General features: G+C 42.4%; 1 protein-coding gene across 3 annotated transcripts in view; it reads left to right on the forward strand.

The window, feature by feature from the left end:
- The window catches only part of Camk1d (calcium/calmodulin dependent protein kinase ID), a 322,858-nt gene that overhangs the window by 113,683 nt on the left and 188,856 nt on the right, over nucleotides 1-20,319 (forward strand). The window lies entirely within an intron of this gene.

Here is a 20,319-nt window from a genome sequence, read left to right on the forward strand (position 1 = left end):
AAGTAAAAGCCTGTCCAGCTGAATGTGGTTCATCTCCAGTGACCTTAAAATCAGACTCACAGATCCACTGATAATCCCTCGTGAACACTGTCCCCTCCAGCACTGTGTATACTCTAGAGCAAATAGACCAATGGCAGATAGATATTATACCATAGGGAGAGCCAAGCGCCAAGCTGGCTGATCCTTTATTCTAGTTTGCCCAGAGTAATCTCAGCATAATTATGACCAGCGCCTCTGTACCCAGAAAAGCAATCTCAATGTGGACAGCACATGGTAGGGCAACAACATGTATGCAGTGTAGAGAGCAAATACTCAAGATGGATCTTGGTATCTAGCCCAGGCTGGAACTCATGATCCTCTTACCTCAGCCTCCCAAGTGCTGGGAGAGGAATTGTGCCTCTGTTCTCTGAATGGGGAGACGAAATTCTGGGTGATTAAGTTACTCCCCCTAGCTTGCACAGCCAGTAAGAGTTGCTGGGATTCCGATCAAGGTCTTTCTGGCTTTCAAGGCTGGGTGCTGCCTTCTACTGATCTGGAGGTTCTTAGCATCAGCTGGAGTACAGTGTACCCACATGCGCTGGAGAAAGGCACTGGGCTGAGTTATGTGTGGATTGTAGGAGGCGGCTGCAATGTTGTTTTCTAGGAGATAATGAGGCTCACCCAGGTGGAGCAGTGTGACCTTCCTTCCGTGTGACAAGTCTTTTGTGGGAAACAACATCTCATGAATGCACACACCAGCAGTTGTGGTTTAACAAATGCAGAGGCTCCAAGTCTTATTGTGATTTTAATGGGACCTGGGAGAATTTATAGGGGTTCTAGGAGAGCCTTCCTGTGACCTTGGAGCAGGAGGGAGGCAGTGGTTCCCACGTGCTTTCTGCCAAGAACTCTTTATGCATAGGCCTCCCTCAGACCCCTTCCTTCTCTCTGCACTGTAATTACAAACTTCCTTCCGTCTGTGCCATCATTAATGTTGACGACTAGAATGGTCAGAAGTCTGAGATTGTCTGGGAGAAGCCAGTTTGAGCATGGGCTTCCAGGGTCATAAACCTGTGGAAAAGAAAACAGGGAGTGGAGAGGTAGGAGAAGTTTCCATGCACGTCAGCTTTGGGCACTTAGTGGAGAGCCTGTCACAGACTGATGATGACGTGCTAGTACTTGTTTTTCTTCAGCAATACATAGCAGGTAGCTGTTCTCCGTATCCTTGGGGGACTGGTTCCAGGCCCTTCCTCTGTCCCCAACCCAACCAAACTGGATGTTCAAGTTCCTTACATAAAATCGTGTAGTGTTTGTATGAAACCTTCCTTCTTCTATATGCTTCCAATCATCTACTGATGAATTATAATACTTAATGTAAATGCTTTGTCAATCATTCTCTGTATTTACTGTTTAAAGTGACAAGAAAAAAGACTGTACATGTTTAGGTCACACACAAGTGATCTGTAATGGGTTGATTCTCTAAACAGGAAACCCACAAATATGGAGGCTGACACAGAGCCAGGTTCTTTCCATTATCTGGGGGTCCTTTTACCTTGTACTGAATGGGTTTTCTAGGATCTGTTGAAATTCTCTGTACCCCAAGACCTTCCCTATCTTATCTGTACCCAATTACATTTGCTTAAACATATTGTCTGTGGGCAAAGTCCAATTATTTGGAAGTAGGTGCCTAATGATTAACATGATTACAATATCAACCATTGTGAGGATAGGAGACTACAGCAAATCTTCAAAACTCAAAGAAAACCAGACCTCAACCTCCCATCTTGCAAAGAGCAGTGCTGTAGGCAGGGCTTGAAGCTCCTCCTCCATGCTCAAATGTGACTAATGATAAGGAAGAAATAAGATGTAAAACTGCTGTCCCCTGACTTCACTTTGCCTTTCTTTGTTTCCTAGCAAGTAATGAAAATAATGTTCCCCTGATGTTCCCTCTGATCAGGTCACAAACTGAGAAATGGCTTCTGCTGGCTTTGTTGTGGGGTGGTTAATGTAGCAGATAACTGTTAAATGAGGAGGCCAGGTGATTGATAAGAAAAGCAAAGCAGGTTTTCAGTCCCTAATTATAAAGATTTAAAATCTAGGAACCAGAGAACCTTTCATAGCTATTTTTTAAACAAATCCCTTATGCAGCTGTTCTTAATATACATTATTCTAAGTATGACACAGTGGAGAAGCTTGGCCAACCCTGCTCATGGGTCGACTTGACAATCTTCCCACTGGATGGGCTATTAAGCAATCAAATCATTTTGTATGATAGAAAAAAGACCTTATATTTTCAATTTATAATTAGGATTCCTTTTTGTAATTTTCTTTTTTTTAAATGCTGGTACTGGGGCCTGAATTCAGGGCCTAGGTATTGTACCTTAGCTTTTTTTCACTAGAGGTTGGTGCTCTACTATTTGAACCACACTTCTACTCCTATCATTTTGTTGGTTAATTGGAGGTGAGTCTCATAGACATTTTTTCCCCCAGGCTGACTTCAAACTGGGATCTTCAGATTTCAGCCTCCTGAATACCTAGGATTATATGCATAAGCCACCACTGCCTAGCTCAATTTGCCTTTTTTTCTTTCCTTTTTTTTTTATTAATAAGTTTTTTTTATTGTGAAAAAACTGTGCAGAGGGGTTACAATTACATGAGCAATGTAATGAGTACATGTCTTATCAAGCATAGTTGTCTCCTCCTTAGTTTCCCCTTGGCATCCCTGCCCTCCCCCCCCAACGCCAAAGTTGTAAAGTTCAATTTTTGACATAACGTCTTGTACATCTCATTGTTGCATCGGGTCCACCTGTATCCCTTATATTAAGTGAAGTAAGCCAAAGAAACATAGGTCCCATGGTTTCCCTTATTTGCAATAACTAGTATATGTCTGAGATAAGCAGAAACGGTCAGATAAGTTGATGTTAGGCAAAATGAACCCCAAGATAAGGATTTAAATGGTTTTTCTTTCTTGCTATTGTTTCTAACGTATTTATAATGTATTTGATGTTGGTATAATTTGGGGAGGAGAAGGGAAAAAACAAAATGTTTAAAAATTTTTCTTTTTTCCTTTGGTTAGTTGTGGGGCTTGAACTATGAGCACTGTAACTGAGCTCTTCAGCTCAAGGCGAGGGCTCTACCATTTGAGCCACAGAACCACTTCCAGTTTTCTGGTGATTAATTGGAGATAAGAATCTCATGGATGGGGCTGGGAAGGTGGCTCAGTGGTAGAGTGCTTGCCTTGCATGCATGAGGCCCTGGGTTCGATTCTTCAGCACCACATAAGCAAAGAGAAAAAAGCTGGAAGTGGCGCTGTGGCTCAAGTGGTAGAGCGCTAGCCTTGAGCTGAAGAGCTGAGGGACAGCACCCAGGCCCAGAGTTCAGGCCCCACGACTGGACCCCCCCAAAAAAAAAGAAAAGAAAAGAAAAAAAGAATCTCATGGACGTTCCTGCCAGGGCTGGCTATGAACCTTGATCCTCAGATCTCAGCCTCCTGAGTAGCTAGGATTACAGGTTTGAACCACTGGTTCTTTGTGGTTTAGACATTTTTTAAATCATGTATTTGCTTTCTTCCTTTGTTTGAGAGATACATGACCAAAAGTGTTTTTGTTTTCAAATGATATTACAGTTTGAACTCAGATCTTTGACTTACCAAGTAGGAGCTTTGGTGCCCTACTTCTTCTTGCTTTAGCTATATTTTTTCCCAGCTGTCTTGTTTTCTGGACAGATGGCCTGGACTACCATTTTCCCACTTTCCATCTCCTGCCTAGCTGAGATTCTACACATGAGCCAATGTACTCAGCTTTCAAATTTCATTCTTTTCATCTGATGTTCAAGTTGACTTTTCTGGCAGTGGATGGTGCTTCTTTGCTTAGATCATCTTCTCCCCACTGGATTGTTTGTCTGAGTGTGAGATTGCAGGAATGGAAGGGAGAAGCTCATCCATTCTTCCTGTGTATTGTTCTCCATAAACTGCCCTTTCATGATCTAGAGATGGCTATCACACCACCAGCTTCTACTTTTGCTTACTAAGTGATCACAGGGCAGATATTAGTTTTTGTGCCTTAGGAATAGTGGTAAGTAATGTGTGCCATTCTATTTGTCTTCTTTACTATAATTTTAGTGGTTTTATCTAATTGCCATGATCTGTCCACCTTCCACTATTGATTTCCAGAGCCATTCTCCAATCTTTAGGAACAGTCTTTATGGCCATTTTCTTATTAAAAAGGTGAATTTGGCTGTTAAGAGTTTTACTAGTACAGCCTGTGCATTTAAAAATCTATTTAAAAGAATTTGAATATAGGGCTAATTATTGTATAAAGATAGAAGGAGGGGCTGGGAAGGTGGCTCAGTGGTAGAGCGCTTACCTTGCATGCTCGAGGCCCTGGGTTCGTTTCCTCAGCCCCACATAAGCAAAAAGAAAAAAGCCGGAAGTGGCGCTGTGGCTCAAGTGGTAGAGTGCTAGCCTTGAGCTGAAGAGCTGAGGGACAGTGCCCAGGCCCAGAGTTCAGGCCCCACGACCGGACCAAAAAAAAAAAAAAAGATAGAAGGAACCTAGGTTCTTTCTAGTGTTCTGTTCTATCCCCATCAGAAGGAAACTTCTGTTCTTTAGGTCACAAGCTGTCTACTGAAGATCCAGCCATCATGTCCTTATTTCAGAAGAGGAAGAGCAAGGGACAAAAGAATGTGTCTGATAGTTGAGCCAACCTCTTTGAAAGAGCTTTGCTGTGAGCTTTGCAAGCTATCCCATTGGTGTCCAGTGCAAATGTTCTTGTTGGCTGTAGGGGGCTAGGAGACACCGCCTTCTCATATTGTATGGCCCTCCTCTAGGTCTTTGGGGTCCTTTGCATTTCGTGGGCAGGTGGCAGCCTAGAATGGAGAGTGGTATGAGAGGGTTGTTTGTGGAAGTCATTCTGTTGGGGCCCATTGGCAGGGTCCAGTCACATGACCACATGTACCTATGAGGCTAAGAACTCAAGTTCACACCTCTGGGATGAAAGGATTCAGATTGGATGAAGAGCTAGGCACTGGACACTTTGCTGCCTCAGTAATGTCAGGATTCTATTATCCAGAAAGATAGTAAGACAAGCTGAAGGCAACTGACAAGTCCATGCATGCTATTCCTGGGGAGAGTCTGCTCACCTGCAGGCTGCACCTGTAGACATCTGGCTCCTACACCAAGACCTTCCAGGTCTGTATGCATCACCAGCCAGCTTCCTGCCAGTCCATCACCTTTCCCTCTTCGTTCTAAGGGGGATGTACTTCTGTTTGCTCAGAGTCTCTGGAGTTTTCTTTCCTCTAAGCACAGGAGAGCAGGGACTTCAAGTCTTCCTTCACCAATACTGATGTGTATTGACCAGTCGGAGACCCACTAATGGCCTACTGACATTCTGATAGCCATGGTCAGGTGCTATGCTCACCCTCATGAAGCCCTCACATCTGTGGGTGAGGTTTATTCTGGAAGATTCTCACTCCTCAAAGATGACTTCAGTGTGGTGGTTCCATGCTAAGTTTCAGCCATTGTTTTGCTCTTTCCTTGGAAATACCTTGAAGGTATTTGGGGTTCAGTCTATCTTGACAGATCCATTTGTGATTTCCACCTTCTCATTTCCCCCTCTCAGTAACCCTGTGTCTCCCAAGATGCCATCTCTGCTTCACAGAGGAAGCTGCAGGCCCTACAGGCTCAGCAATTTGCCATCCACACTGCACTTTGGGCAGTGAGAGTCGAGGTTGGTCATTTTTAAGGGGGAATGGTGCACGTAAGCAGGGACTGTGCTGGGGAAAGTGGGATGGATGTAGGGTGCCCTTTCTATGGGTTCCTCAACTCTGCACTTTCCTGGAGGCTCCATTTTTTGTTTTGCTTTTAATTTTTTTTAAATCATGAAGTATTTTCAGCTTAGTAAAAAGTACAGAAAACCCAGGGAGCAGATTCCCATGTGCCTACCACCCAGATGGAGCAAATGGTGATTCCCATTTTGTCATATTTGCTTCAGATTTCTTAGCACTCTGGGTCAAGTCATATGCCACCATATCTCTTACAGCATTCCATTCTTTTCTCCCCTGGGGTAACCTTGACCTAAGGTGGTGTGCATCCTTATTGTGTGGCTGTATATTTTCACCCTATCTCTGTATTTTTGGGCCTAGTGTGTGGAGATGTGTGCTTTACATGTAATCATAAATGGAATTTTACATTGTATTATGGATTATGAGTATGTAAATAGATTGATTGTGCCCTTAATAAAAAAAATGTGTTTCTTTTCTTTTCTTTTTTTGCCCATCCTGGAGTGTGAACTCTGGGCCAGGGCACTGTCCCTTTGAGTCATACCACCACTTCTGGCTTTTTCTGTGATAAATTGGAGATAATAGTCTCACAAACTTTCCTGTCCTGACTACTTCAAACTGTGATCCTCATATCTCAGCCTCCTTAGTAGCTAGGATTACAGGCGTGAGCCACTGGTGTGCCCAGATTGTGTTTTTTTTTTAAATTACTTTTTTTTGTATGTGTTACTAGGGCTTAAATTCAGGGATTTGCACTTGCTGGAAAGGTGCTCCATGGCTTGAGCTATACCCTAACCTTTTTTTATACTGGTTATTTTTGAGATAGGCTCTCACTTTTTACCCAGGCTGGCATAGATTATGATCTCCTATAGCTTCTCAGATAGCTTGAATGGCATGTTTGAATAACTATGCCCAGGCCTTTTCTGATCCTTCCAATTTCAGCCTCCCAAGTAGCTAGGATGACAGGCATGAGCCATTGGCACCTGACTTACTTTTTATTTCTTATAGTGCTTCAGTAAGTATTTTCATGCATATGTCTTTGATGAGTGCTTTTATTTCTGTAGGAGTTCTTACAGTATAACTTAATAAGTATTACCAGAATTGCTTGCAAAAATGTTGAAACGATTTATACTCAACAACGTTTTTGCATACCTTTACACAACCTGCAGAGAAAAAGAAAAGACTATCTTGATCAGAGCTTAAGTAGCACTGTTGGATTACTCCTGAGCTTTGAGCCTCCATGAGTATGTCCATTATCCCTTTTGTAGATTGGGTGTTTATTTACTTGCCCACATGGGTTTGCCTGAAGAACATCTGTTCCAGACATGGCTTCTCTGAGCAATGTCCTGGAGTTGTTCACACGGCACTCTAAATTGGCTCTTGATATGACAGAGATATTACATACTTTGTGAAGATCTTATCTGTAGGACCTGAATATTTTCTCTTTTCCCATAAGACACTGGAGTTTTGCATCTTTATATAAGTAGACTGATTTGAGAATATCTTCTGTTTCTTTTCTCCTACGATGTCTCCAATATTTTTCTTGTATTTCTTCCCTTAGACCTGTAATCAACACAACCTCTTTAATGGATCAATTTTCTTTACATGTCATTACAGCTGGCTAGGGCAGTGGAAGTCATATCCTAAACATTTCTGCCTTGGAGGCAGCCTCTGGTACTCCAGTGATAGGTTATCATCTTCTTTATAAGATGTACACACTTTCTTCTTCTCTGTTCAGATACTAGCAGGTGTGTAGAGACTGGAGAGAAAGTCTCCACCCATCAATGGCTCTGCCCACAGAGAAGGGAACCTGATTGGCTTTGTTATATGGGACTAGCATTTTTGTCTCAAAACTAAGTCAAGAAGCACGACCATTATAATCATCCTGGTGTTTGCCCTCAGTAAAGATGCTAGAGCTGCAGCATCCTGGAACCTCATTGGTGATCATTTTGCACTGCCTTTCTAGTTTTCTGGAGAACTGACAGTGATTTATTCTGTGAAGCAAAGGACCAGTGAATTTAAAGAAAGTTTGTATGTAGCTGACTTAGTGGTGAAAACAATTCACGTATCTAATTTTGTATTTTTCAGCATAATTCTCAGAAGCCCTGAAATGTATAGCAAGGAGCACAAATGTTAAATCATAGTAACATTATGGCTTGTGTGTGTGTGTGTGGGGGTGTTAGATGTATTTCAGGAATGTTCTTTGGTTGACATGTGCAGCAACTTTTACTGTCGTGAGGAAGGAGTGCCAGTTCTAGGAAGAGCTTGGGGAGGTGCAGGCCAATTGCTAGGTGCCTAGAGATTAGTGATTATGTGCAGAATGGCAACATACAGACCATGTGATGGGCCCTGAGTGTTCTGAGTGCCGGTGGGAAACCTTTCTTAAGTAGGTTCTGAGGGACTTGAAGGAAAAATTATCCATTGAGGCTTATGGAGGTTGGTGAGGAAGACTGTTCTGGATTGTTTTTCTGGCTGAGTCTTGCAGTCAGAGAGAGAGAGAGGTCAGGTTCATCTCTGATACAACCAGAGTTCAGGAGGTGGGTGTCTGTGAATGGAAATTGCAGAGTGAAATCAAGGGTCAGATGGGATTCTTAGCCAACTTGGCCTAGTAGGATTTTTGCCACAGGCAGATGAGTGTGACCACACTTCACTTGGGGGGTGGGTAAGAAAACAAGGAACCTGGCCATCTGTGGAGGAGAGCAGATTGGATTTTGTCAGGAAAGTCCAAGAGATAGTTCAGAGCCTGATTAACAACTGCCCAAGCAGAGTTGTTGTCAGGGTGCTTGAGAACCCTTTGTTAATGTAGCTAGAATTCTGGCATTTGGGAAGCCATGGCTGGGCTGAGTGCTGGGGATTCTTTTTGCTTTACAAAGGAGTTTATGCCCATACCAGTTGGTTTGTATATCACTCAACAGACTGTTGTGGCCACAGTCCTAGGCAGACAAGATTTCTTAGACCTATTTCTCTCTCTCTCTCTCTCTCTCTCTCTCTCTCTCTCTCTCTCTCTCTCTCTCTCTCTCTCTCTCTCTCTCTCTGTGTGTGTGTGTGTGTGTGTGTGTGTGTGTGTGTGTGTGTGTGTGTTGTACTGGAGCTTGAACTCTGAGCTTGATGCTTTCTCTTAGCTTTTTTGCTCATAACTAGCACTCTACCACTTGAGTCACAGCTCCACTGCCTGCTTTTTTGGTGGTTAATTGGAGATAAGAGTTTCATAGACTTTGCTGCCTAGGCTGTGATTCTTAGATCTCAGCCTCCTGAGTAACTAGTTAGGCTTATTTACCAAATTTTTGTTTCTGGATCGTTGTATACCGACATAATAATTTTACTCTGTTTCCCTTCTTTCTATAGAAGCACCTTGGGATAGAAACCTTTTTCTTTCTTTTTTTTTTTATAGTGAGGCTTGAACGGGGTTTGGGCGCTGTCCTCAGTTTTTTGTGCTCAAGGCTAGCACTGTACCACTTGAGCTACAATGCCACTCCCAGTTTTCTGGTAGTTAACTAGAGATAAGAGTCTCAAGGACTTTCTTGCCTCAGCTGGCTTTGAACCACGATCCTCAGACCTCAGCTTCCAAGTAGCTAGGATTACGGACATGAGCCACCAGTACCCAGATAACCTTGCTCTGGCATTTAACCATGGTAAGTCTGTGAGTGCTGACCCATGGCCTGGGATCATCACCTCTGGCTAGCTCACAGAAGTAGGACCTGCTCACTGAGCCTCAAGCTCTTTACGTAGCTCCTTACCACCTCCAGGAACCCCATCCAAGTGGCCCTCCTCCTCAAGTGGTCTTCAGCAGCTCGTTGTAAAGATTTCCTTGAAAGAGCAGTTAATCTTCACAGGGCCGGGCTAACTCATGTTTAAACCATGGCTGGTTTCCAGTTTCATTAATGACTTCTTGCGGAACAGTGCTAATGTCTTCATGTGGCTGGTTGGCTGGGGCTCAGGAAATTCGCTGGGCTTTCCGAGGGGCTGTCAATAACAATGTCCCATAAATGAAAGAAGGGCTTGTTGATGGATCTTATAGACTTTAATAGAGGACTGAGTTAGGGGGACACTTTACAGTGGCCACTTTTTTAGGGTTCCTCATATTATTCTGCCCAGTGACTCTTGTTGTTTAGGCCTCTCCTATCTCCCAGAGTAGCCGATCCTCCTATGTCAGGCAAAAGGTGAGGAAGGATATCTACTGTGTTACTCTCCTAGCCTAGGCCTAGCCTACTATGAAGTCAAAGCATGGAGGTCCCATTTCCCATTGTTTGAAGACTAGGAGTTGGGGGTAGAGTGACTCCCTTTCCTGTCCACCTTCTCTGTGATAGGAGAACAACTATGGAGAAGGAATTAATTGAGCAGAGCCGGAGGACAATGTGCCTGTGCTTTGATGCTTCATCCTTTATGTGGGCGATGATCCCAGGGAATCATCTGTGGTTTTTGTGGGTAGCCACAAGGAAGCCATACTCTTCTTTTTTGACCAAAATAATGTCCACAATCAGCACGTCACAATAAGTTGATTAGTAGCTTGTGTATGTGTGTGTTTGAATTCGATTGGCCAGCAAATAAAGCATTTCAGCACTGCCCTAAAATCTACAGAGTATTAACTTTCCTTTTAGCTGGGATCATGCTAATGTGGTAATATTGTAGGAAATGGGTGGACACATCAATTGTGCTTAAAGATTAGATTGGCTCTATTAATCAGTAAGTGAGTAATGAGGTGTGTGGGTAGGTTAGAAAAGAAGGAAATAGCAGGTGCAACAAAGTCAGGGTCTATTGCTTATTTCCTGGGTACTTTTAAAATGAATGAAAATTATGATATAGAATTATAAAATGTCAAGACAATAAGGTAGGGGCCTAATTTTAAAACACCAAGGATTGCTTAGAAATGGAACAAAAAGTTTTAACTACAAAATTCTTCCATTCAGCTGGCTATTGTGGCATGTGCCTGTAATGTCTGCTACTTGGGAGGTAGAGGCAAAAGGATCACAAGTCCAAGGATCACATAGCAAATTGGACTGCATAGCAAATTGAAGACCAGCCTGGATAATTTAGATAGCTTGTCTCAAAACAAAATTTTTAAAAGGATTGAGGATGTATCCCAGTGGAAGAGGGCCTAACCTAGCATGTGGGTGCCCTGAGTTGAACTCTCAGTACCAAAAAAAAAAAAATTATGTCACTTTCCTCTGATAGCAAGTGTGGGATTGTGGATGTGGGAGGGCAGATGATCTCTATCATCATTCCTTGGGGTGACATGTGAAAATCTGTCAGAACCTAGCAAGAAGCCGAGTTCCATCGGGCAGGCTCTCTGTTTAAGATTTCAGCCAATTTACATACAATAGTTCAAATTGCTATTGGCAAAGTATGAATGAGAATTTGGACAGTTTTGTGGAAGTCATGAAAAATAGAATGTGTGTGTGTGTGTGTGTGTGTGTGTGTGTGTGTGTGTGTGTGTGTGTGTGTGTGTGTGTGTGTGTGTGTGTGTGTGAATCATCTGCGTCCCACTCTTTTTACTCTTTCTCTTTTGTGAGATTAACTATATTCAGAGAGGTGACCAACGTGGCTTCAAAATGATTGAGCATCAAATCAGATTCTTAACCTGGGCAGCAAAATTTTAAATCTTTGGACCTCAGTTTCCTTGGTTATCAAATACGCACAGGAATGCTACCATATAGGGTTATTGGTAGAATTAGAGAGGTGGGTTGATGAATAGTTCTTAAAGTAAGATTTTAATATACAATATTGATGGTGGTGGTGATGGTTTGATGGTAACAGTGATGATGACATTGATGATGGTGAAAACTTCTTTGTTTTTTTTGGTGCAATACTCTGTTTTCGTGGGGAAAGGAATTCTCTAATTTCCAATCTTGTCCTCATAAGGAAGAGCAGAGTAGGTTGTATTTTACTCACATTCTATTTACATGTTTGTGAAATTGCCCCACAAACAGCCCAGTGATCAAAAGATGTCCAGGGCGTTTCCTTTAGTAATGAAAAGAGCAAAGGGAGATTCAACCAGTCAGTTATAAAGCAATCATTTGTCAACTTCAAAACAAATGAGGAAGGAATTTTCATGGCCAAAGTAGAGAGAGGATTTTTGTGCCACTCAGAAGCATAAATGGGGAAACTTGTTGGCCATATATATATGTTCTGCATTTCAAAGTCATCTGTTTCTGTTCACAGGGATGTTTTCAGAACGCAGAACACAATGCAAAACACATTTGGTTGAGTAAATGTATTATCTTTCTGCTCTGTTCATTTTTCCCACTTCCTCAGGACCTCCTTCCATCTTGTTGCATCAAGCTCCTATTCTGCCTGATGTTTACTTACTACAGTGTGTTCTCTGCCCCTTTCCCAGGCAGCATTCTCTCAACTCACCACACATAGGTTTGTATCTCATTAATGCCAGTAACTTTAAGATGTGAAAAACTTGATCCTTGACGAGTTAAGTGTTTACCTTGTGATTAATCAATAATCTAGCTTTGTATTTACTTCCTATAGTTCCTATGACAAATTAGTAAAACTCAGAACAACACATGTTTATTAACTTATAGTCCTGGTTGGAAATCTAAAAATGAATTTTGCCAAGACAAAGTCAAAGTGTAAGCTGGGCTGGCTCTTTCTGGAAACTTCACTGGAACCCATTCTTGCCTTTTCTGTTGCAAGGGAATTCCTGCATTTGTTCACTTGCAGTGCCCTTCCTCCCAGCAACTGGCAGCTCCTTACCTCTGCTTCCTGTCATATCTCCGGTGACTCTGACCTCCTGTCTCTCCACCGGGAAAAATCTACGAGTTTCTTCCCTAAGTTAATATCCTTATTTTAATCTCAAGTGCAAAGACCCTTTTACTGTGTAAGGTGACACATTCACATGTCTGGGGCTGAGGACAAGGACATCTTTGGTGGGCCATTCTTCTGCCTAGTACAAGATTCCATGGTTGTTGTGACTTTTTCTCTCCCCCACCCCATCCTGGTGCAGGGGGGGCATGCACTCAGGACCTGGGCACTGTACCTGAACTCCTTTTGCTCAGGGCAACCACTCTACCACTTGAGCCACAGTGTCATTTCTGGCCTTTTCTGTGATAAATTGGAGACTAGAGTCTCCTGGACTTCTCTGCCCAGGCTGGCTTTGAACCTGGATCCTCAGATCTCAGCCTTCTAAGTAGCTAGGATTACAGATGTGATCCATCTGCCCTTAGCTTTTGTGGCCCTTGTAATATCACTGTCGTCCCCCCCCCCCCATTTGTACTTGTTTGTGCGTGGGGTGTGCATGCGTGCAAGTACACATACACAATATTTTCTGAGCATTCCACTTCATACTATTCACCCTTCTTTTCTCTGTCTCTTACCACATGCCCGTGTCACCTGCCTCATTCAGACAGGGCCCAGGCCCCAGAGCCTGCTCTGCTTCCACCACTCAACCTTCCTTGCCATGCCCTCTGTCTTCCCTGCTGTGGACTCATCCTCCAAAGCCCATTTTAAGTTCCTCTTCTCCATGAGTGAGTCCCCTCATGTTATTTCTGGATGAGCTCTGTAAAGGAAAGTGTTTCTTCTCACAGTGCCTGGATTTCTCCATCCATGAAGGTATTCAGGCTAATTGGGTGCCAGTTTAGCAGGCTGAGTAACCAGGTCACACCAGCAGTGTCTAGACGGCTTGTTTGTACAGCAGAAAGGATAAACTTGCCTGTCGAGCAGGATTGCCACTGACGTTTTGTCAATGTGGTCCTGGATGGTTGACTAATCCAATTAAAATATCTAGTACAAGATTTTAATTAGCCAGATAGTCATTTTCTAGAGATTTTTATTGATTACTGTTGTTCTCCTCCTTCCAGAAATCTGCTGCTTCATTAGCTAAATTTTAGTGGAGAAAATGTGTACACAATAAGATGAGTAAAAAGTAATTTTGCCAGTGAGCCTCATTTTCAGGCACCTTCCTTGAGGAAACAGTATTAATTGCTTTTTGTTTGCTTTTCTTAAGATTTTGTGTGTGTGTGTGTGTGTGTGTGTGTGTGTGTGTGTGTGTGTAAGAGAGAGAGAGACAGAAGGAAGGAGGGAGAGAGGCCAATGGGAATATAATATACACAGTGTTCTATATCTTTATATATATATATATTTCACTTGCGTCTGGGAATAACTTTATATCAGCATACACATATCCACTAAATTCTTTTAAATGGCTGCATAGTACTCCATTGTGTGTGTGTGTTTTTTTTTTTTTTTTGGTCCAGTCGTGGGCCTGAACTCTGGGCCTGGGCACTGTCCCTCAGCTCTTCAGCTCAAGGCTAGCACTCTACCACTTGAGCCACAGCGCCACTTCCAGCTTTTTTTTTTTCTGCTTATGTGGTGCTGAGGAATCGAACGCAGGGCCTCATGCATGCAAGGCAAGCACTCTAACACTGAGCCACCTTCCCAGCCCCTCCATTGTGTTTTTAAGCCTGTCATTTGATATTTAGATTCTTTCCAAAGTTTTGGTATTTCTAACTTTCACTGAATGTTTAGAAGCCATGATATTGCTACAAGTTTCTTTGCATAGGTATAGCCAAATGGCCCTTCACTGTAGCAATTATTGTACCTATGGGGGCTTTGGTGCTTTCTGAAGGAGCTTAGAAAAATGAAGAGTATGGGCATGGAAGGTGGCTTAGTGGTAGAGAGCTTGACTACCATGCATGAAGCCCTGGGTTCAATTTCTCAGAGAGAAAAATAAAGAGCATCCGTGTGTTTGTTTAGCAAGAAACTTGTAAGAATTTTTGTTCAAGTTCCAAATTGAGACATTTGAGCAAGGATATCAGTGAACCTTGTAAGGGTGCATCAAATTGTGTTTCTGGGCACAAACATAACCCAGAAGTTGGGGTCAGCCTTCATCCCTCACCTGGCCATTCACACCCACTAGGAGCTTCTTGTTTGAAACTGCTGCCCCCTCCAAGGAGGCATCAAGAGAACACTGGTTCTTCATAGAAGTCAAGAGATAAGGGAGCACAAATGTAGGTGTGGTGTTCTTGCCATAATAATAGGGAGTGGGTGGGGGGGAGGGCATTTATGCAGGAAGAAAGCTTCCTCATACAGGAAATCTGGGAACACTGTGGTGACAAGCACCATGTGAGAATATGCTCATTTGACAACCTTGGAAGCTGGGTGCCAGCGGCTCATGCCTGTACTATTAGCTATTCAGGAGGCTGATATCTGAGGATCATAGTTGGAAGCCAGCCTGGGCAGAAAAATACAAGACATTCTTAGCACCAATTAATTAGCTGGAGTGGAAGTGTGGTTCAAATGGTAGAACACCAGCTTTGAAAAAAAAAAAAGCCAATCAATAACTCCAAGCCCTGAGTTTAAACCTCAGTACTAGAATAAAAAGTAAAATTGAAAAAAAAAATGTGGGGAATGATTACCTCCTTCCCCTGAGTTCCCACTTGAGATCATTATCTCCATCACCCCAGTAGAATATATCCTTGTATCAAAGGCATCAACAACCTTCACACACACTTGGTTGCCTTTGAATCTTCCTGGCATTTTAAGCTGTGGCTTCAGTATACTCTTATCATCTTAGGAGAACTGAATCTTCAAGCCTGCCACCTCCCTCCAGAACTCAGACTTCTCCCAATCCTCCTTGTTGATGTGATTAAAAGAAAAAAACAACAGCAGCAGCAACAAAAACTCACTGACACCTTTGATTCCATTTCATCTTTTGACAATTGACACAAGGACAGTAGATATAAAGTACGGGAGGGAGCTGTCAGGGAAACGAGTGGGGGAGGAGGAACATGCTGCTAAGTGAAGCTCCCTCTTTAAAGCATGCTGAATGCCGCCATTTGGAATTTATTTGCCTTCTGCCTTTGGATCAGTGATTCTATTAACAGGAAAGGTTTAGTGCCATAGGAAAACCTTCAGAAGGCCAAGATGTCCCACGTAGTGATGGTGCTAGCATTCTGATGCCTTCACCCTGTGACAAATCTTGTCATAACCCAGACCCTGCTCTGGTGGCCTCCCATGCAAAGGTGCTCTTGGACTGAGCATTGATCTGTGTGAAAATCAGATTAATTGTATGAATATTTACGAATGTCCTGTCATGGTCCTTGAAGCTATTACAGAAGCCTGCTTGTCCTTGTGGAATTTACCAATTGAAGGGGAAGATGAAGCAATGTTGAGTAGGAGTTCCTTAGCATCTAGGCCACAATTAAGGGTCCATCTCTAATTCAATCTCATTGGTGAGGCACTGATTCAAGTTAATATGAACTGGAGTTACAGATCATTTTTCCAGAAAGAGTCTTTTCATCCATTTGGCTTTTGCAGTCATATACACTAACATACAGCTTTCCATATAATTGTCAAGCAGAGGGTTTTATGAGACATGCTTCAGTGAATAGATAGATCTATCTATCTATAATGTCACACAGACATTATTTGTTCTGGAAGGATGTGACAGGAAGAGATATCTTTTTGCTGTTTGCTTGGTAGTCCATTGCTTTAGATCAGGCCTGGCTTTCCTTTGGTCCATGTGCTGAATTAGCACCAATATGTCCTTTGTGCCTCTGAATTAAAAAAGACTTTTGCCGATCAGTTTCCACTTCTGTCGCCTGGTGTCTGCCTGGAGAGTTGCTCAGATATCAAGACCAGATCAATACCAAATATCAAGAGCACCTTCTCTTTGGATTCATCCGGGGCAAGAAGACTACCGTGGGGTTGGCAGACAAGCTTCACCATTTTAAGAATTCATCTGAGGATCTTGGTTTGATCTGAGGCAGAAAAGGGGATCTATGGCTCAAGTGGTAGAGCACTAGCCTTGAGCAAAAAAGCTCAGCGATAGCACTTACACTCTGAATTCAACCCCAGGGACCAGCAAAAAAAATTTTTTTAAAGAAAGAATTGATTCTGGTCTGGAGCAGTAGGTCAGAAAGGTCCCTGTCTAGATCCTCAATTGTCTCAAACCAAACTAACACTAGCTATGTTTTGTTATCTGGTTAGATTCCCTCCCCACATATTTTGAAGTAAAAAACAAACCAACAGAAAACTACTCTCTCATCTTGTCTTGGCCTGACACAGAGGAAAACAGTATGATGAGTGGAAAAGAACATTTTGATTTACAGCCAGAGGCCTAGGGGTAGCGTCCACAGGCCCATTTACATGATGCAGTGATAGCAATAGGCAGGAGGCAGTGCTATTAATAAAGTTAATAACACAGTCTATCCCATTCATATGAAGAAGGGCTTCAAAGCAGGAAAGGCAATGAGCCAATACTAGCTGACTCTCAGCTAATAGGGCAAATCATTTCAGCACCATCTGATTATTTCTTGGCCTAATTTTGGATGGATATAATTTTACTGAATGGTTGATTTAGTGTGCTGTCGTGAATCAAAAAGACAGCTCCAGAATTCCTGAATCTGGTTGAAAATCAAGGGTGTTTTGAAAGAGTCTTCACCAGTTTAGTTGGACAGACATGATGGAGCACAGGAACTAGGCAATCTCCATAGATTGGAGGCTGAAGTTTTGTTGGGTTTGTGCTCATGTTACTTTTATATGCAAAAAGAATTATTTTTGTCTGCGTGCTGGTCCTGGGGCTTGAACTTGTTCAGGGCCTTGAACTCTTCTTGCTTGGCTTTGTTGCTCAAGGCTAACACTCTACCTCTTGAGCCACACCTCACTTCTGGCTTTTTAATGTTTAATTGGAGATAAGAGTCTCATGAATCTTTCTGTCTTTGCTGGCTTTGAACCATGATTTACAGAGCTCTGGCTCCCACATAGCTAGGATTAAAAGGGTGAACCAGGGGATTTTTTTTTTTTAAGTGACATGCATTCAGATTAGTCAGTCCACACATCGCTTCTTGACATTTGTTCTTAGCAACTTCAAGTTAAAGGTTGGGAAGGCAGAAGCCCTAGATTCTTGATTGTGTTGATAGTTTGTTTGTTTTGTTGTCATTGTTGTTTGACTTTTTTTTTTTTTTTGGAGAAATGGGTTTGCTGTATTGCCCAGGCTGTCCCAAATTCTTGGGCTCAAGCAATCCTCCTCCCTCAGCTTTTTGAATGGCTGGGGCTACAGGTGTGTACTTCTAAATCTGTCTGTTGTTTTCTGTTTTGTTTTTTTTAAATAATTTTACTTGGTAGCAAACAGATATTTTTGTCAGCATATTGCAGGACACAGCTTAGTCTGAGCTCTGGTCCCAGTAAAAGCTACAGATAGGGAAAAAGACATTCTGAATGGCCCTGTGGATTTTGTTACAACTGGAATGTGCATATCTAGTTCATCATGCTTTAAATGTCAGTGTCTAATGAAGGCATCCTCAAGGTACCTGGTTTATGTTCCTTTTCTCGGAGAATTTGGGAAAATGAGGCATGCCAGACCTCAGCCCACTGCTTTGGTTTGCCTTCCTGCATCAAGTTAACTGAACTATGGATCACTACTTTTAAAGGCTGGGGTAATGGCTCTTGGGTGGGCTTTATAGTCTACTTCTTAACACCAGAAATCTATTCTTGATCCTGCTTATCTATATAATGCAAAACAAAATTCTTCAATCATGTACACTTTCCCTTAGTTTTGGAAACTCAGTTCTCAAAACAGTATGTTTTTTTTTCCTGCCTACCTGGCTTATAATCTGAGTAAGCTGTTTTCTTGGTGACTATTGAATTTCCTTTGCAATATAAAAGAAAAAGAGAAAGGATTCCATGTTTGCAATTTGTACCGTATATCTCCAGGTGCAGAAAATACTTAGCATCACAAAAAATAACTTTTTGGCTGACCTTTCTAGTAATTTGTCACAAAGATGTAATTTCAGTAGAAACTTGGTATTTTTAAAAAATAGAATAATGGTTCTCTTTATGATTCAAATAAGTGTTTTGTCACAACTTGAAAAAAAAAAGCAGTTTTCAGAACACTGGAATTTTAATTTCTCCTACAATCATACATCTTCTTAGATCTCTTCATAGACCAGTCTTGAGATGCTATCCCTTGGGAGCCCTTTGAGCCTAGCCAGTTTGGCTCCCTTCAAGTTCTAGGCATGCACACTACAGAGATAACTGTGTTGGTACAGGCATAGTTGTAGTGTTGGTATAGCCCCGCCTTTCTGTGTTACATCCCACCTGTTTCACACCCACCCTCCACCTATGCTGAATGCCCCTTTGTACTTTTACATCTTTCTTACTTGGTCCCTGTATTGGTTGGTTCCTTGGAGTTTACTTTCTAGGGTAGTCTGAAGACTTAATAGGCCCAGATCATTTCCCTGGCTGCCACCAGCGCCTCCTTCCCTGTCCCCCTGTCCTCCTCCTTCCCTTTTCCTGTCTTTGGCCTTCCCATCTCCTCTCTTTCACCTTCTCTTCCTCTCCTCTCTCTCTCTCTCTCTTTCCCTCCACCTCTCCCACCTTATTGTGTAATTACATTGAAAGTGCCCCAACTGCTCATGCATGAGTAGTTTTTTTTTTTGATGTTTTTAATTAGCTTTCTTGAACAGGGGGGAAGTGTCTGCAAGTGATTTCTATTTAATGTGGGCACAATAATAATTTATGCTAATCTGTTATCCTCTTAGAAGACCAGAGAGCCTTGTCTTTGGAAAACATGAGAAGATAAATGCGCATTGTTTGGCTAAATGACAAAGGGATGTATTTGCACCCATGGGATACGAAGTGGGAAGCTCCCCCAGAGACCCCATCAGATCCCCTGCCCCCCCTGCTGCCTCTCAGCCAGCATGAGAAGGACTCAGACTGGCTAGGGGACATGTTTTATTTTCTGCCCAGTACTTCCTCTGCAGCTAGTTCAGTGCATTCTCATCGGAAGTGGAAATGGCAGTTAGCTTCTATGCTGTACTTCTATACTGTGCCTTTGCAGTTGACTTGTGCCAGAGTTCTTCATAAATATCAAGGGGTTCAACCATCTGGTACCCTGTCATCATTCCTATAATTCCTCTTTTGTTTGGGGAGGTAATGAGTAAGAAGCTTTATTGAGTTGCTTTTTTTTTCTGTTTTCATAAGCAATGCCATTAAGTAGAAGTGGTTTAAATTATTATTATTATTATTATTATTATTATTATTATTATTATTATTATTATTATTGTAAGGTAGACATACTGTAAACTTGATCATTTAAACCATTTTAAGTGTTCAGTTCAGTGACATTAGGAACATAGTTGTACAGTCATCTCTGCTCTCTGCCCCAGGACCTTTTCATCTTTCCAAATGGAAACCCTGTCCCCAGTTGACAGTCACTGTCCCCCCTCCTCCCTCTAGCCCCTGGCAACCACTGTTCCACTTTCTGTCTCTGTGAATTTGACTGCTCTGGGGACCTCATGTAAGTAGAATCTTAATAGCATTTGTCTTTGTGTGTGTATGGCTGGTTCCTTTCAAGGTTCATCTGCATGGAAGCGTGTGACAGAGTTCCCTTTGTTTTAAAGGATGAATAATATTCTACTGTGTTTATGAGCCACATCTTGTGCTGCCAGTTTTCCCATCCATGGACATGGCACATGGCCTGTTTCTACCTTTTGGTGACAGTGAACAGTGCTGAGATGAATGTGGACAGACGAGCCAGGGCTGAGGTCTCTGTGCTGGCTTCTTTGGGACGTGTACCTGGAACTAGAACTCGGTCTGACTTTAGTTCTAAGAGGAGGGCAT

The sequence above is a fragment of the Dipodomys merriami genome, unplaced genomic scaffold (genome assembly GCF_024711535.1).
Source record: "Dipodomys merriami isolate MVZ:Mamm:240054 unplaced genomic scaffold, mDipMer1.0.p SCAF_4, whole genome shotgun sequence".
NCBI lineage: Eukaryota > Metazoa > Chordata > Mammalia > Rodentia > Heteromyidae > Dipodomys > Dipodomys merriami.